The sequence below is a fragment of the Prionailurus bengalensis genome, chromosome B1 (genome assembly GCF_016509475.1).
Source record: "Prionailurus bengalensis isolate Pbe53 chromosome B1, Fcat_Pben_1.1_paternal_pri, whole genome shotgun sequence".
Lineage (NCBI taxonomy): Eukaryota > Metazoa > Chordata > Mammalia > Carnivora > Felidae > Prionailurus > Prionailurus bengalensis.
The window spans coordinates 157,072,166-157,090,807 of NC_057344.1; the positions used below are offsets into that span (position 1 = coordinate 157,072,166).

Here is an 18,642-nt window from a genome sequence, read left to right on the forward strand (position 1 = left end):
GATTCTCTTACACATCTTTTAAAGTAATGGAGGAGGGATGGGGCAGGTATAGAGAGAGGGGTGAGGAACAGACTCATACTCCAGGTACCTCTGGCATGGGGAAAATGAATCCCATAACATTTGGTTTTGACAACCAGAGGGGCCTCATTTTGAGGGTTCTTATAATCAGGGACTTAACACCTGGAACACTAAAAATCAGAAGACTTCTCTCTCTTTTTCTCTCACTTTCAAAAGAAACAGCAGACTTGGCTCTGGGAGAACCTGGAGGGCATGGAAAATTTAGTTCCCACCCTTAAAGAGAAAGCACAACCAAGAGCACGAGAGAGATGTAGTATAGAAGTAGCAGTTTGAAAAACTCCTAGGGCACACTGGGGAGGAGCTTTCTTAACCAATCACAGAGCATATGTTGAAGGGGAGGGGATCTTTTGGAGACTTCTCCAACACCAAAAGAGCTGGTAGCACCGTTTCCCTTCCAATGCCACAGCCTAGATACACACACATGTGTGGGAACCAGGTCAGTACCAACACTATACACCTCTCTTGCTTACAGCATTCTCTGCTCTTGCGAGCTTCTGTGGATCTGCCCTTTCCATGTGGTCAGCCATGGCAGAAGGTTAACCAGGTGGCTGCAGGTCTCTTCCTGCAGCAGACCCTTGTGGACATTACTGTTACTGCACTCAACACCTGCTGCAACTCTCCTGCACTACCCACCCCCCAACCCCTGCTCCAGAGCTGTAGCAGGAGTTCTGTAAAGAAGCTCCAGATCCCTTCCCACAGCAGATTTGCCAAACTTTGGTAACACTGCAAGGCCATCCCCGTTTTCTTCAGTGGATATAATATTCCAATATGCCCTTGGCTAGAGCCCATGGAAAGTGGTTCCACAAGCCTGGCAATGTGCAAGCAGTTCTGACAGTGGCCAGCTCCAATCCAAAGTGACACCTGTCCTTGGAGAAGATAAACACACACACCAGTCTAACTTTGGCCCAACAGGGAGCTGGGGGCAGACATCTGGTCAGACTGCAGACCCTGCCCACCATTAAAAGCTTACCATGATGCCTAGAGAGAGCTCTTTGTAACTTGGTGTTGCCAAATCACTGGCAAACACCTGGTCTGACTCAACTCAAGCCCATGGTGGCCCCAGACTGCCTCACTAACACAGGGATCCAACCCTGCCCACAACAGGCAAAGAGAGCAATTGCAGACAACTGGACTGTAGGCAAAAGTGGCTCAGCCACAATAGTAGGGCACTTCCAACACATAGAAGAAATATCCCTGAAGTTCCAGATTCCACTGAACAGGAAATATTTTAATGCAGGGCACTATGCGTCCTTTTATTCTGAAGGCTACTACTTTCAAAAACAGGAGACAAAGCTGACTTTCCTAACACATAGAAACAGACATGAAGAATTAGACAAAACAAGACTGAGAAATAAGTTCCAAATGAATGAGCAGGACAAAAATCACAGGAATAAAGCTAAATGAAACAGAAGTAAGTAATATGCCTGGTAGAGAATTTAAAGTATTGGTCATACAAATAATTGACTTGAGAAAAGAGTGAAGGAACACAGTGAGGCTTAGAAAACATTAAAAAAGAACTAAATAAGTGAAATTAAAAATACACTAGATGGAATAAACAGACTAGAGGAAGCAGAATAATAGATTAGTTATTGGAGGACAGAGTAATGGAAAGCAGAAAGCCAATAATGAGAGAAAATGAAAATAGATTAAAAGAATTCAGTGACACCATCAAGCATAATAACATTTACATTATAGGGATGCCAGAAGGAGAAGAAAAAGAAAAGGGGGCAGAAATTTTGAAGAAATAATAGCTGGAAACTTCCCAAATCTAGGGAAGGAAACAGAAATATAGATTTCCAAACATAAAATCAACAAGGAAACAGTGGCTTTGATACATTGGACCAGATATATCTAACAGATATTTTTCAGAACATTAGCCTAAAACAGTGGAATACACATTCATTTCAAGTGCACATGGAACATTCTCCAGAGTAGATCACACGTTAGGCCACAAAACAAGTTGTAACAAATTCAGAAAGATTGAAGACAAATCATGCATCTTGTCAGACCACAACAATATAAAAATAGAAGTCAATGCCCCCCCCCCCAAAAAAAAAGAATCTGGAAAGAGCACAAATGCATGGAGGTCAAATAACATGCTACTAAGCAACGAATGAGTCAAGAAATTAAAGAGGAAATCTAAAATTATGTGAAGACAATGAAAATTAAAACCCAATGGTCCCAAATCTTTGGGATGTAGCAAAAGGTGTTTTAGAGGGAAGTTTATAGCAATACAAGCCTAACAAGAAGCAAAAAAAACCCCAAAATACCAAAACTGAAAAACAAAACAAAAAAAAAACCCTCAAAAAAATCCAACTTTGCAGCTAAAGAAGGTAGAAAAAGAAGAATAAACAAATATCAAAACCAATGGTAGGAAGAAAATACTAAATATTAGAGAAAAAGTTAATGAAATAGAAACTAAAAACAAAAACCCAATAGAACAGATCAATGAAACCAGGACCTGGTTCATTGAAAAGACCAACTAAATTAATGAGCCTTTAGCCAGGCTCATTAAAAAAAAGACTCAAATCAGAAATTAAAGGCGAGAAATAACAACAAACAACACAGAAACACAAATGACTTTAAGAGCATATTATGAAAAATTTTATGCCAACATATTGAAATTGCTAAATTTCTGGAAACATAACCTCCTAAAACTGAATCAGGAAGTAGACTTTTGGAACAGACTGATTAGCAGCAATGAAATTCAATCAGTAACCAAAAAAAAATCCCAAGAAACAATAGTCCAGGGCCAGACAGTTTCACAGGTGGATTCTACTGAATATTTAAAGATTTAATACTGATACTCCTGAAACTCCTATTTAAAAAAAAAAATAGAAGAGGAAGGAAAGCTTCCACATTCATTCCATGAGGCAAAGATTAACCTGGTACCAAAACCAGATAAAGATGCTACAAAAAAAGCGATCTAGGCCAATATCTCTGATGAACATAAATGCAAATATCCACAACAAAATATCAGAAAAGAATCCAATAATACATTAAAAATTTCATTTGCCACTATCAAGTGGGATTTATTCCTGGGATGCAATGGTGGGTCAATATTCACGAATCAATCAATGTGATACATCACATCAACAAGAGAAAAGATAAAAACCATGTGATCATGTCAATAGATTCAGAAAAAGCATTTGACAAAGTACAATATTTATTCATGATGAAAAGGCTCAACAAAGGAGTTTTAGAGGGACTATACCTCAATATAATAAAGACCACATATGAAAAACAGACAGCTAACATTATATTCAATGGGGAAACCTCAGTGCTTTTCCACTAAGATCAGGAACATGGCATGAGTGTCCACTCTCACCACTTTTATTCAACAAAATACTAGAAGTCCTAGCCACAGCAATTAGACAAGAAAAAATAGATAAAAGGCATTCAGATTGGTAAGGAAGAAGTTAAACTTTTACTATTTGCAGACATAATACTATATATAGAATATATATTCTATATATAGACAATCATAAAGACTTCACCAAAAAACTACTAGAACTGATAATTCAGTGATGTCACAAAATAAGAAAATGAATCATAGAAATCTGTTGCATTCCTATACAATAATAATGAAACAGAAGAAATGGAAATTATGAAGACTATACAATTTGCAATAGCATAAAAAATAAAATACCTAGAACTAAACTTAACCAAGGAGGTGACATACCTATACTGTGAAAACTCTAAAACAAAAATGAAGGAAATTGAAAACAACACAAAAGGGAAGATATTTAGTGCTCATGAATTGGAAGAAATATTTTTTAAATGTCCTACTACTTAAAGAAGACTACAGATTTAATGTAATCCCTATCAAATTCCAACAACATTTTTTTACAGAACTATAACAACTAATCATAAAACTTATGTGGAACTACAAAAGACCTCAAATAGCCAAAGACATCATGAAAAAGAAGAACAAAGCTGGAAGTATCAACCCCAGATTTCAAGATATGCTATAAAGCTGTTGTAATTAAAACAATACAGTACTGGCACTAAAATAGACGTATAGATCAGTGGAAAAGGATAGGAAGCCCAGAAATGAACTCACAATTATGTGGACAATTAATCTTTGACAAAGGAGGCAAGAATACATAATAGGAAAAAGGCAATCTGTTCAACAAATGGTGTTGGAATGTTGCACAGCAACATGCAAAAGAATAAAACTGGACCACTATCTTAAACTATACACAAAAATGAACTCAAAATCGGTTAAAGACCTAAATGTGAGGACTGAAACCATAAAAGGCTTAGAATTACTGCACAGGCAGTAATTTCTCTGACATCAGCCATAGCAACATTTTTCTAGATGCCTCCTGAGGCAAGGGAAACAAAAGCAAAATTAAACTGTTGGGACTACATCAAAATAAAGATCTTCACAGCAAAGGAAATAATTAATAAGATTAGAAGAGAAACTATTGAATTGGAGAAGATATTTGCAAATGACATAGGCAATAAAGGGTTACAACCCAATACAAAAAGAACAAATAATTCAGTTTAAACATGGGAAGAAGACATGAACAGACATTTTTCTAAAGAAGACATACAGATGGCCAACAGACAAATGAAGATTCAGTATCACCCACAATCAGGAAAATGCAAATCAAAACCACAATGAGATACACTTTACATCTGTCAAAATGGATAAAATAAAAAACACAAGAAACAGTGGCTGTTGGTAGGAATGTGGAGAAAAATTAACTCTTGTACACTATTGGTTGTCACGAAACTGCGGCCACTGTATGGAAGTTCCTCAAAAAATTAAAAATTGTATTACCATATGATCCAGTAATTCCACTACTGGGTATTTATCCAAAGAAATGAAAACACTAATTAAAAAAAGTTTTGCACCCCATGTATTTATTACAGCATTATTGTTTACAATAGTCAAATCACATAAGTAGCCCAAATGCCCAATAGATGAATAAAGAAATGGTATATATACAATGGAGCATTTATTCAGCCATAAAAAAGGATGAAATCTTGGCATTTGCAATAACATGGATGAACCTAGATACTATAATGTAAGTGAAATAAGTCTGTGAGAGAAAGACAAATGCAATATGATTTCACCCACATGCAGAATTTTAAAAAAGAAAAGAAAAAAGTGACAAACCAAAAAAGCAGACTCTTAGCTATAGGGGAAAGAACCTGTGGTTACCAGAGGGGAGGTGGGTAGGGAGAAGGGTGAAATAGTTGATGGGGGGTTAAGAGTACATTTATCATGATGAACACTAAGTAATATATAGAATTGTTCTAATCACTGTATTGTATACCTGAAACTAACATAGCACCATATGTTATCTATAATGGAACTAAAATTAAAAAAAGATCAGGATAGTTTTTATGTATGTAAGTAATGATTTATGTACATTTTATGTACATTTTCTTCCCTTAAAATCTGTGTTAAATTTCAATCTAAATTCATACTACAATATCCACTATATAAACAACTTTTCCATTTCATAGCCCTTTCTTCTTTTATATGCAAATTGACTTGTTATAGAATAATTGGATTAATTTTGCAACCAGGGAAATCAGTATTTTTTTTTCCATTTGTTGTCAGGTAATGTAAAAAGAAAATAAGCTTAATGAGGTATCCTATATTGGAAATCTATTTACAACCTTTGAGTTTCCATTACTACTACCATACTGGCTATCTTGATAGTGAAATCAGTCAGTGTTCAATTATCCATTTTGGAGGCAACCTCAGCATCTTAAAGAATCTACTTTTCCAAAGCTATGTCAGTAAATAACTTCTCTGAGATGGATGTGTCAGTAAATTAAAAAAGTAAAGTAAAAGTTAAATTGGCTTAATGCTTTTTCCTAGTGTCCAGTGTGCACTATAATATAAATGTAATTTTTTTTTACTTTTTATTTTTAGAGAGAGTGAAAAGAGCATGAACAGGAGAGAGGTGGAGGAAGGGAGGGAAGGAGGGACAGAGGGAGGGAGGGAGGGAGAGAGAGAGAGAGAGAGAGAGAATCTTAAGCAAAGGAGCTCCACATGAGGCCTGATCCCACAACCCTGGCATCATGACCTAAGCCAAAATCAATACTTGGATGCTCAACTGACTGAGCCACTCAGGTGCCCCTAAAAGTGTAATTTTAAAATTAGAATTCTAAGAAAGAATTGGAGGTTGGAACCTAGAGACAAATTAGTTTTATGCATCATTATATTGATGCTAATATCTTCCTCACAATGATACAATGCAATAGTTTTCCTGCTTTAGTAGATGAAGAAACAGAAGCAGAGAAAAATCAACATATGCAGGACACTCTTCATACCATATGGCAAGAGATTGCTCATATTGGCCTCTCTTTCTCCCATGTAGTAGAGAGACTGGCAGGGCCTGTCCTTGGAGTTCTTTATTGTGTGCAAACATTTCTATATTTACTGGGCTTGCTGAAGATGTTGAACAAAGATCCATGTGAACAACATAAGGGGCTCACTGGACAAGGCACACCAAATTCTGGTTTTATGTCCATTCTTAACTGTTTTTTTTTTTTTTTTTGCCTTGTTCTAGGGGCCAGGTCTATATAGGTCTGGTGGAGGGACCAAATAATCTACATAACTGTTTAGGACTGGTTGACTGGAAACAAATGACATCATACAAATAATACCAATGATAGCTAGCATTGTGATAATTAATAATAACAACAGGTAAAATCTCACAAGGTTTTCAGAAGCTGAGTTACAAAATAATAACTGATATGTATAGGACTTAGGACTTACAAAACAGTCCCTAAATTCATGATGTGCTTTATTAGGCAACATTATTTAGTATTTTTTAAAATTTGTCTTAATTTTAAAGACGGAGAAACAAGATTTTCAGAAGCTGAGTCACATAGCCAGAACTTGGTAGAACAATGTCTTTTAGTTCCAAACTCTTGGTAAAAAGGGTAAAAAGTCTCCTTAAGACTTACTGGCTTAAAACAGCATGGTTGCCTTGGAGGTGAGCAATTCTGATTGGATTCAGTTGGGTGGTTATTCTTCTGATTGTGGCCAGGCTTACTTAAGCATTTGCAGTCAATTGCTGGTCACCTAGATGTCACAGCTCTGAGGGTTGGCTAGCTATCAGCCTAGGTGTAGGATAAGACGGGCATACTCTGTATCACCCAGAAAGGTTCCAAAATCAGAAAAACAAGGAAAATCCCAATGTTCAATCACTTTTTAAGTATTTTCTTGTGTCTCCTGGCTTTTGCTTATTTGGTAAAAGAAAGTAACATGCCCAAATCTAGTGTCAGTGTGTGAGGGGACCTCCTGAGGGCATTGGTAGAGAGAAATATGAACAAATTTGAGGCCATTATTGCAATAATCTACCATAGTTACTTAAAAGAGAAAGCCCCTCCATTATAATAGGTTCTACTAATTTTATTGCTTTCTGAGGAAATATTGATTCAAAAAGGAATGAAGAACAAATCTTTCAAAGGTTATGAAGGGAGTGAGATGTGTAATAATGGACTCTAAAGTCTTGAGCAACAAATTTCAAATATGTTGACTAGAATGTTGGTCTTGGGAATTGGTCCTCACAAAGATGGAATTTGTCATAAAAATGTTTAGAAAATACTCATATGTCCACCCCATTTTAGTCCTGAGGATGTGTGATGGTTAGTTTTCTTTGTCAACTTGACTGAACCATAGGATGCACCGACATTTGATCAAACACTATTCGGTGTGCACCTGTGAGTATGTGTCTGGATATGATTAGTGTTGGAATAAGTATCCTGAATAAAGCAGATAGCCCACCTCAGTGTGGGTGAGCCTCATCCAATTAACTGGGCACTTATCATCCAACTAACCTGAATGGAACAAAAAAGCTAAAAGGGAACTCCTGCAGTCTTTCTGAGCGGGGACATGGATTTTTCTGCTGCCTTTGGACTCAGAGAAACTGACCCTTTTTAGGTCTTAAACCTGTTGGCTTTTGGACTAGAACTTACACCATTGATATACCTGGTTTTCAGAGTTTTGGAATCAGAAGTTGATTGGAATTGCACCCTCAGTTCTTCTTGGTCTCCAGCTTTTGACTGTGGATCTTGGGTCTTCACAGCATCTATAGTATGTGAACGAATTCTTTATTCTCATGCTCTTTACTTCTCTGTATATCTCTCATTCTCTGTCTCTCTCTGTCTCTCTCTCTGTCTCTCTCTGTCTCTGTCTCTCTCTCTCTCTCTCTCTCTCTCTCACACACACACACACACACACACACACACACATGCCCCTCTTCTATTGATTCTTGTTCTCTGTAGAACCTGGAATAATACAGTATGTTATACATTGACATACTAACATACTAATGATGTTAAGATTGTCTGGAGTGAAACATATAAATTATTCTTTTAATATAAAAAGTTTCAGAATGAGTAGAAAAGTCTTGATTCAGGTCTTGGTTCTGCTACAAACTGTGACTTTCAACATTTATGTGAAGGCTCTAGATAAATTTCTGATTTGTCATCTGTAAAATGGAAAGATTGAGAAAGTACTTCTAAAGCTATTCTCATGCTAAATTTTCTCTAGAAAATACTTAAAGAAATTATAGCCATTAAAATTAAAATTACCACACTTAAATGACTACTTGAATTTAATACATTTTTAAAACCAGAGAACCCTTTATAGTATAATATCTATTAATATTCTGAGAAATTAATGTTCCAGTGAATATATTTTATTAAATGTATTTACAGAAGTAGAAAGACAAGGAAAATGATAACTTAAAAAACTTGTGTTGGCATGGTGAAACTTTGACCTGCACACACAATTTGGCTGTGTGTGTGTTGGGGGGGGATATGTTTGAGGTCAAAATGAAATGGCAGAATATGTTCATTTTAGACACAGATGTTTCTAAGCAAAACCAACAGAACAGAGATTTCAACAGGAGAATTCTTGTTACATTTTTTGAGAAACAATGATTACTGGATATCTTGGAGGAAACTTTGTATAGTAGGAAGATAATATAAATAATAGTAAAAACAGTATCATACACTTCTCAATCACCATTCAGTTTCAGAGTACTTTCAAATCTATAACTTCATTTGAAAAATGATTCATGGACCAAAAAAAAAAAAGAAGAATAACTTTGATTCAGCCATATAGTTGTGTAGACTGCTAGAAGGTTTTGGGTAGATAAACTACAAAGGAAGCAGAAAGAAGTTTTCTCATTTTGGTAAAAGGTCATGGACACCTTGTTCTTACAGAGAGTAAAAACACAGCCTGGCAAATGGTAAATGGCGTTGACAAAACCGATTACACTGGAATGTAAAAAGTAAAACTGTGGTTTCTGCCTGAATTGTTTTTCAGTCACTGCTACTAACTAGACATTGCATTTGAAAAATATTTCTCTAATCCAGCAAATCTTAAAAAAAAGAAACCTTGAGATGTCTTTGTGAAAGTTTTTTTTAAAAGGGACATAATTATTCCTCTTAATACCCCTTCCCAGTAAAGCATATTTTATGAGCAACAAATGATCTCACATGTATATATCAAAATGTGATGACTCTAATACTCCTACTTCTTCTCCAGTTGGCTTATAATTAATACAGGCTTCTGTTATCCTGGTCATTCTTTTGCTCTGTGTGACCTATTAGCACAATGAAAAGGCAGCCGAAAACTTTTCTAGCTGTTATGTTAAGGACCATAAAAAAGTTCCACTATTTTTCTAACTGAAAATAGGACACATACTACTTCTTAAACTATCTGATCTTAAAAGTAAAAACAATATGCAGAAACACAGATGTTTCTGTATACAAATTTTCAGTGAGTAGTAAAAGTGTGACTAGTATAAATGATTACTTTTGATCTCTATAGTTACATTGTCTACCTCATAATCACAGACTAGACCTCATGTAGAATAATTATTTCCTACCTTCGTAAAGGCTCCTGGCAAAATGTTAGTTAAAAGATGAATCCCTTGGGGTGCCTGGGTGGCTCAGTCAGTTAAGTATGCGACTTTGGCTCAGATCATGATTTCATGGTTCGTGAGTTCAAGACCCATGTTGGGCTCTGTGCTGACAGCTCAGAGTCCAGAGACTAATTTGCATTCTCTCTCTCTCTCTCTCTCTCTCTCTCTCTCTGTCTCTCTGTCTCTCAGAAATAAATTAACATTAAAAAAAAAAGATGAATCCCTTATGCACTGAAAATCTTTACTGGGACAATAAATTAATTTGAATACCATATTGAGAAGGAAAACAATGGAGCTTTATTAAAACAAAAGAAAAATTGCCTTTAGAATTTTGCAATATAAAGCTTAATATTTAGTCACCTCTTTCCCAGACACATTTTCTTAATTCACTCTGCGACTACTCTCTCCATAGATTACAGTATCTATTTCGAATCCTACTTCCTTTGTGAAACTTTTCCTATAGTTTACCTGAAGGTAAATTTTTCTTTTTCATCTTCCACATCAATACTTTCTACCCTGCTTGTTTTTTTTTTTTAACATGTAAATAAGTAATGTCAAGGTTAAGAGCGTGGCCATCCATCTAAAAATTCCAATTCAAATACTAGCTTTACATTAATTTACTCTATACATTTGGACAGATTTGGGGTGTCTTCCTGCCTCCCTTATTTGATAAACGATGGAGTAGGAAATGTTTATATGCCTTGTCAGGTTGTTATAAAACAATATAATGCCTGGTGCATACTCTGCTTATTAAAAGATGATGGTTTTTTGTTATTATAATTCTCAACATTTTAAACTTCATTTATCTAACTTCATTTTAGTTCCAAGGGGATGAGAAGAGCTCCTACCATATTTTTTTTGACGTTCACATTGCCCAGGACTATGTCTTGCTCATAGTAGATGCATAAAAAATACTTGTTGAGTAATAACTGTCTGACACTGATGAAGAAGGAGGAAGAGGGAAAGTTAAAGGGTATGATTACTTTATTTGGACAGTGGTAATGTTAAAATTAATATCCTGGAGTTAATATTTAGCTTCTATATTAAATCAACAGTGTAAATGTTAAAGTTTTTGACAAAGATTCTTGCAGTGTATGCTCAAATAAGCTGTGATTCTGCTGCCGTGAGTAAAATATTTCAAGTACTGGAGGGCCAATGAAGAAATGATCTGTAATGTTATGAATGTGTAAAATGGAGGAATATCTAAAGTAACACTGAGATAATTGTCCATAATTTTCTAGGCACTGTGGTAAATGCTGGGAATCAAATGATTACAAGATTATTCTAAAGTAACTCAAGATCAAGAGGGCAAATGACTAAGCAATGAGTTATGAGAGGCTTATATGTCCTACATAAATGTTTATACAGGATGCTAAGGAGGCAGAAAAGGAAGCGCATGAAAGAAATCCAGAGGAAGGACACTGGGAAACATTTAGAAAAAAGTTATATTTGAGTTAAATCTTGAAGACTCAGGAAAACATGCTGAGAGTTTGCTATGATTGCTTAGGAGAGGTATGACCTGTCTTGACAAAGAAGCTAAAAGGCAAAATTGGAAAAAGGCATGAACCAGAAACATAATACAGAAGAACTCTCTAATGGTTCACTCTTAATTAATCCAAGTTTGTAAATAGTGGAATTAATGATTAGCTCCCATCTTTTGATCAAACTCTATTCTTGAATGGGAGCAGTCTAGTCTTTTCTGTCTAGAGGAAAGATGTGAGGCCAACCAGGGAAATGGCAAACACCTACATCTTAAGAAGTTGGATCCTTATATGCTCATTATTCTCCTGGCCCAATCCCTGCAGGTTTGGTCAACCAATCAGGTCCATTACTTGGAATCACTGCTTCTGTCTCAGAAGTGCCAGCCTGTCACAGGATAGAGTTATCACCATTCATATTTTAAGCTGGAGTGGACAACTGCCACCAGGTGGCACCAAAATGCAGGCAGGACTTACATGGTTTTGGATTTCACAGGCTCAGATTCCCTGACCAGTGAGCTAGACAGGCTTACCCCAGTCATTTCATTAACCTCGCAAAAATGTGATCCAGCATTTTACGTGATTAAATTTTTAGATCCTACATTTCATATCATGGGAAGGATTTTATTACATTTTTAAATGAGAGAAGAAATTTAAAGCCTGGAGAAGGAAGACAAATGTAAGTTAATTTAAATCTGCTGATTTACCAGTTCATGATGTGGTTCATTGACAGATTGGGAAGAAGACTGGTTTACAGGAGAAGGAAGGGCAGAATTCTGGCCTTCAGTATTTTAAGTTTCTGGAACAAGCATTCACAAAAGAGTGAGAAGCAGAAAAAGAGTGAGAAAGGCCATCTGAACGAGCAGGAAGCCATTTTTCTGGTTTATTTCATAAGCAATGCACAAAGACTGGAGAAGTGATAGCATCATCAATAGGAAAAACAGCTTTTGATGTTCTTGTTTTCATTTTGTATTGCTGCCCTGTTTCAGTAGTGTGGTTAGTTTTAAAATGTACAACATAACTTCTACTAGATTCTTTCAGAGAATGGCATTTGAATCATTTTTACCCTCTAATAAAAGACATTTGCAATGTCATCTGCCCCAGACCCTATATAGGTTTCAATATAGAATATTTTAAGATGACTAATTTTTATTTCCCCCTAAATCTCCATGTCTCTGTTTCCCTAGTGCAACTCCCTAGTGTGAGTTCTGCCTGGTGACATAGCTTTTCTATTATCTCATCATGAGGCATTTTCTGTCCTCTGCCACTTGGCTAATGTTATTGTCTCTTGCTGTGGAATTGCTTATGCCTGGGAAACTTGCCTCCCAGAAAACTTTGCCCCCAGTACTCATAACTGTTTCTGCTGTGGAATTTCTCCCAGAAGATCCCTAAATTGAGAGAACTCTTAATCCGTCCAAAGGTGTTCCACTAGGACCCAGCAGTGAACAATAGCTTTATCATGTATGTCTCAAGACACTGTCTTTTCCCAGCTTTGGATGAGGTGGACCTTGTTTTGAATTCCAATCTATACCATTATTCAGTAGTAGAATATGCCTCTAGTCCGGTGCCTCTGGACTCTGTCCTTGGAAAACAGTAGGCTAGCTCTTTAAAAAAAAGCCTCACTTCCCGTTTTTAAAACAATAGATCTGAGCTAGCATAGGAGCCTTAATTATTATTTAAAGTACCCTAGGTACATGAGTATGTGCAGTGTTAAAAACCACTTCCCTACTCCTTTAGGAAGGATCAAATGATTGTTCTTAACATCTTAACCGGCTCCTTAGGTTGATTCTTTTCCTTTTCTTAACACATGCAAGGATATTGTTTACTGGAATTGTGTGCCTACTTTTGATTTACATTTTCTTCACTGTATGTTGGTTTGTTTTAACATACTTTTCTAGATTGTTAAAGTCTCTTTTAGTGAGAAATATAGGCCTGTGAAATATATCCACTGCTCAAAAAGTCTTGTTTCTCTGACTCACCCTAAATTGGTTAATCCTATCTGTAAGCTATTTTCCCATCAAACTAACATCTACTTCAAGCTTGAATTCTATTTACTATAGTTCTTCCTGACTTCCTTTTGGTATGGCTAATTTCAGAACTGTTATGTTTATTTTTTTACATGGTGAGCTGCAAAAGGAGGTATTCAGTCGGCATCCCCATCAGAAAGCCGTGTGCCCTTATATGGTACTGTCTAGCTGAAACACAGAGCAACATATTTTAGTTGCACAATTTTGCCTTATGGGATAGTAATGGCCCTGCTTAAAGTTTTCTCTACCTTTGACTGGGATTCTAATTCAATACACTTTTCAGTTATGTGTCCAGGGCACAGGTAATCCTGTACTTCACCCACTAGTAAAGGAATCACTTTAGAACCCACTCAGTTATTCTTGTAGCATATTATAGTAATCTTTCTGGTCGTCTCTAAAATCTCCTCAAGTTTTCTGCAAACACATTGTATCCCTGTAGCAATCCTTAGGTGCAGGTTTTTAGTTACTCTTATCTCAGCCAATTTAACTGCATGTAATGGTGGCAAATTTCAGTGTTTCCCTGGATCCTGAATCTTGTCTGGTAAGTCATTCTAGTGTTTCTGTGATTTTTAACATTTAGGGGCCAAAACCTTACTGCCTGGTTGATCACAACTTAGAACAACATTTCTCTCTCCTGATCCTCTCTTCAAGAGCAGTTACATTCAGCTATACTTCATTTTCCCTTTTGCATCTCTCTATCCTGGCCTAGCAGATCATTTTCCAATTTATATCTGTTTAATATATTTCTGAGATTGTTTTTTTCCCTGGAGGAAATTTCTCTCTTTTTTCAGAACAATTGGTGTTTCTTATGCTTTAATTATTTTGCTTTTTTTTTTGTTTACCTAATGAGAGAATTAAACTGTGATTTTCCAATCATCCAGTTTCTCATTGATCCTCTGAACAAGTATTATTTCTAAACTCGAAAATCCCAAGCACAGATTTTGTAGGAACTTCCTCAGTGTTTGGATTTCCAATCATTTCATTGAGTTGTTTATCTACTAAAATACAAGTAGGTAGGATATTCTTATAGGTCCCCTTCTTTATTATTTATTAAGAAAAGTATGGCACTCATTTGAGAATGAAGCTATATTTTACTACTGAAAAACTAATGCTATGATCAGAGCATATTTAACCAAATTTAATGATCAATTGAGATGAAGGACAAAGGGCAGGACTTCTGCTGCCACGCAGATCCCAGATATGGAGAAACTAGATGTTATAGGTTTATCAAATTCTCTGAAGTCCTGTAATCAGATAGGTCAGATATTTGGAGAAAAAGTGAGTATATACGTGGCTAGAGACTGTTTCTGTAATGGATGATCATTTTATGTGGAAAAAAACTTTAGGAAAGAAACAAATGTGTTTCCACTTCCTGATGCCTAGTACTAAGTCAGTGGGGTTTCTTCCAAATGAATGGGATGAGGAGTACATGGTTAGGGGAGGGCAGTGCACCATATTATTAAATGTCTCAAAGTTATTCTGAAAATGATCCAGAAAGATTGCTTTGTCAGAGATTAATGAAAGGAGGATCATATATATGACTGTTGGTTAATTGGGTTTTTCTTCTGTCCGACAGTTCACAGTTATCTCAATTGTTATGATAAGGAAGATTGATAGCAAATCAAGTATATGCTGAATATGATAATATTTACAAATATACTAGAATGCATGTCCTTTAATTGTATTTCAAATTACTAAATATGTATAGAAAATGTTTAGTAATATTGAAAACTGGAAATAATATCCAATCCTAGAAAAAAATAGAATAATGCAGTTGATAAGGTCCAAAACAGAGTGAGTTAACTGTGAAAAAGTGTTGGCAGAATGCAGGGATATAGGAATCCATGTGCAGCTGATAGGGTAGGGTTTACACAAAGCAACATGCTAAATATTTAAAGCATATTTCTGAATGAAGCATGTAAAAAACTGACTTATTTTTGTAGCATAGCACTAAGTATATAAATGAATACAAATACACATGAAGCAGCCATACATAAAAGCATATACTCCAGAAGACTTATAATATGCCAGAATAAAATGGTGCAAATAAATAAGTCCAAAGACAATTCTTGAACTCCCAATAGAGGTTAATGAACAAAGAATGTGTGATTAATGCAATAATGCAATTTCTTTTATAAAATCCCTAAAATTATAAAATAAATAAATAAATAAAATAAATCATATTAACCATGTATTTTCATTTGTTTTTAAATTTTTTTTCTGATAATAAGAGTAATAATTTCTTTTAACTGAAAATGGATAGATGTTTTGAGAATTGGGGCACCTGGGTGGCTCAGTTGGTTAAGCATAGGACTTCAGCTCAGGTCATGATCTCATGGCTCGTGAGTTTGAGCACCGCATCGGGCTCTGTGCTGACAGCTCAGAGCCTGGAACCTACTTCAGATTCTGTGTCTTCCTCTCTCTCTGCCCCCCACCCCTGCTTGTGCTCTGTCTCTCTCTCTCTTTCTCTCTCAAAAATAAACATTTAACAAAAAAAGTTTTGAGAATCAGAAAAGAAAACTGTAGTCCCCTACTGCTTCCACATCCTTGCAATTTTGGTATATTTTGGTATATTACAATTTTGGTATATTTTCATTCAGGTTTTCTTATAGATATTATTCTATGCTTTTCCCATAATATTAAATATTCTCCAACATTAAAAAATACTCAACATTAAAAATAGTCTCTAGAAATACATAATTCAATAGCTACATGATATCATAGCTTCAATTACTAGTCTCAGATCAACCTCTGTATAGTCCAAATAGAAGTTACCTGTTAATTTTTCTAAGAAGCTGGTGATTCATAATTTTGAGTTTGGACGTCATATGATCATATATCTGTGGCAAAGGAGAATGTGACTTTATAATGTAAAGTACAATTACATAAAAAAGGAGGCTTATGAACAGGTATAATAAAAATGGAATTTTTCTATTCTTTCCAGTGTGGTTAGCATGTGAGATTTGTTCACAGTTGCAAGTGCCCCTGCCTTTTACACACACACACACACACACACACACACACACTCCAACCAGAAATGCCTACTTCCTTTGAACCAGAAGGAAAAAAAAAAGAGCTGTAAGAACTCAGGCACAAAATATCTGTTGAGATATTAATTTTAATCCTGAATGCACTGTTAAGCTAGTGACTAGAGTATACCAGATACTAAAATAGTGGAAAAATTGCTCTCTACTGACAGGAATGTGATTACTTGGAAAGGAATTCAGTTTGTGTAGGTGGGAAATGACAAGAGGAAGTTGAAATAGATTTTTTAAAAGATGATTTGTGAATCATCTACTTAGTGGTAACCACTAAGAAGATAGAATCAATGACTCATAGAGAAAGTCCTGAGAAAAAAGAGATATTATAAAACAGATAATGGCTTTGGTGAGAACTAGGTGTTCCTTTAGTTAAATTTCAGAATGAAGAAAAGAAAAGGAAGCATTAAAAACAAGAAAAATGACCTAATACCGGAGCAGATGCAGTAACGTGTAGCAGCATAAAATCAAAGACGATGTTGTCAAGGCTGTCAAATATCAAGGAGAAATCAGAGAGTGACTTAAGTAATGTTCCCTGTATTTTAAGATCAGTTTTGAAAATGCATGGACTCTGATGCTTAACATTGTAGAATACAGCAAAATAAATTATACTGGGAATTGGGACCCAGATTCTACTATTAAAACGCCCAGATTTCTGAGACTTGGGGAAAAAAGTCCCATAGCCTGGCTATGTATCTTTGCTTTTCATTTGTAAAATAAAGAGTTTAAAATATTGATTTCCAAAACTCTTTTCAGTTGTACAATGTTAGAATTCTGAGTGTGAAAAATACAGGAGAGAAAAAATTATATATGGTAATATAAATGAAATAACTTTGACTCCTTATGCACATTAGATTGAAAAAAATACAGAATATGATTTATGATTTTATTAAGGCATTTATATTTACGTTTACTTATGTTATTAAATATATTGTTTATGATTTTATTAATATTATCCCATTTCATATATAAATATAGACTTATACATATTCTATAAAATTATCTATTTATACCTTTGTATCTTTTACCTATAATTAAAGAATACCTTAGAATGTAGACCAAATTAAAGGGAGAGACTTTTTAGTGCTGCATACTTTATCTATTGAGAAGTAGCCAAGGCATAGAATAGGGACATTGTCCTGGGATGAAGCCAGAGGATATGATTGCAAAGGGCCCTAAGTCTCTCCTAAGGTCAGACATATACATAAGACATGTCCTTCTTCCATACATTTCTATCAAAATCTGGGGAAAGAGGTAGATAGTTGAGATATTCTTGAGCGACTGAGCAGTTTTTCTAGTGAGAAGACTATTATCTAAATGCAGTCTTTAAATCATGGATTTGAATTTAAATTATTTAAATTATTAAATAGACTCTAACTTATTGAATTGGATTAAGTTTTTTTTTGTTAAAAAATTTTTTAATGTTTATTTATTTTTGAGAGAGAGAGACAGAGTGTGAGCAGGGGAGGGGCAGAGAGAGGGAGATGCAGAATCTGAAGCAGGCTCCAGGCTCTGAGCTGTCAGCACAGAGCCCAACACGGGGCTCAAACTCGCAAACCATGAGGTCATGACCTGAGCTGAAGTTGGACGCTTAACTCACTGAGCCACCCAGGCATGCCGAATTGGATTAACTTTTAAACCAAAAACATCCAGAGTGAAAGTGTATCCTCATACATGTGAATGGAATCTCAGGGAATAAAAATCATAGATTATAGGCAAACTAAATTAGGCATATTTTTCTTGGTACATGTGAAATACTGTGTTAAATTTTGACATCCACATGTGCCATTTTATATATCATAAATCTCAGACTGTATTCTTTTCCTGTTGTGTACAGGTATATTGCTGCCTTCTAGAATACAGGTTGTGTAAACAGAAATTGTTTCTTATATTTGTCCAAGCTGTGAAGTTCAAGGGAAGGGACCTCAGTGACATCAATCAAAGATTCATTAATTAAGATTCACAAACAGGCAGTTTGAACAACATGGCAGTGCATTCTGATAGCTTATATAGCTGCTTCATTTTATGCTGAGAAACTTTTTCTTAAATTCTTTCCTTCATTAATTTTTGGTTAGACACTCTCCATTTCCTAAGAACCGCCCTAGTAATAGAA

General features: G+C 35.5%; 1 pseudogene; it reads left to right on the forward strand.

The window, feature by feature from the left end:
• LOC122469353 overlaps nt 1-799 on the forward strand; it is an 84,644-nt pseudogene extending 83,845 nt beyond the window's left edge.
• Nucleotides 800-18,642: the final 17,843 nt, after the last annotated feature.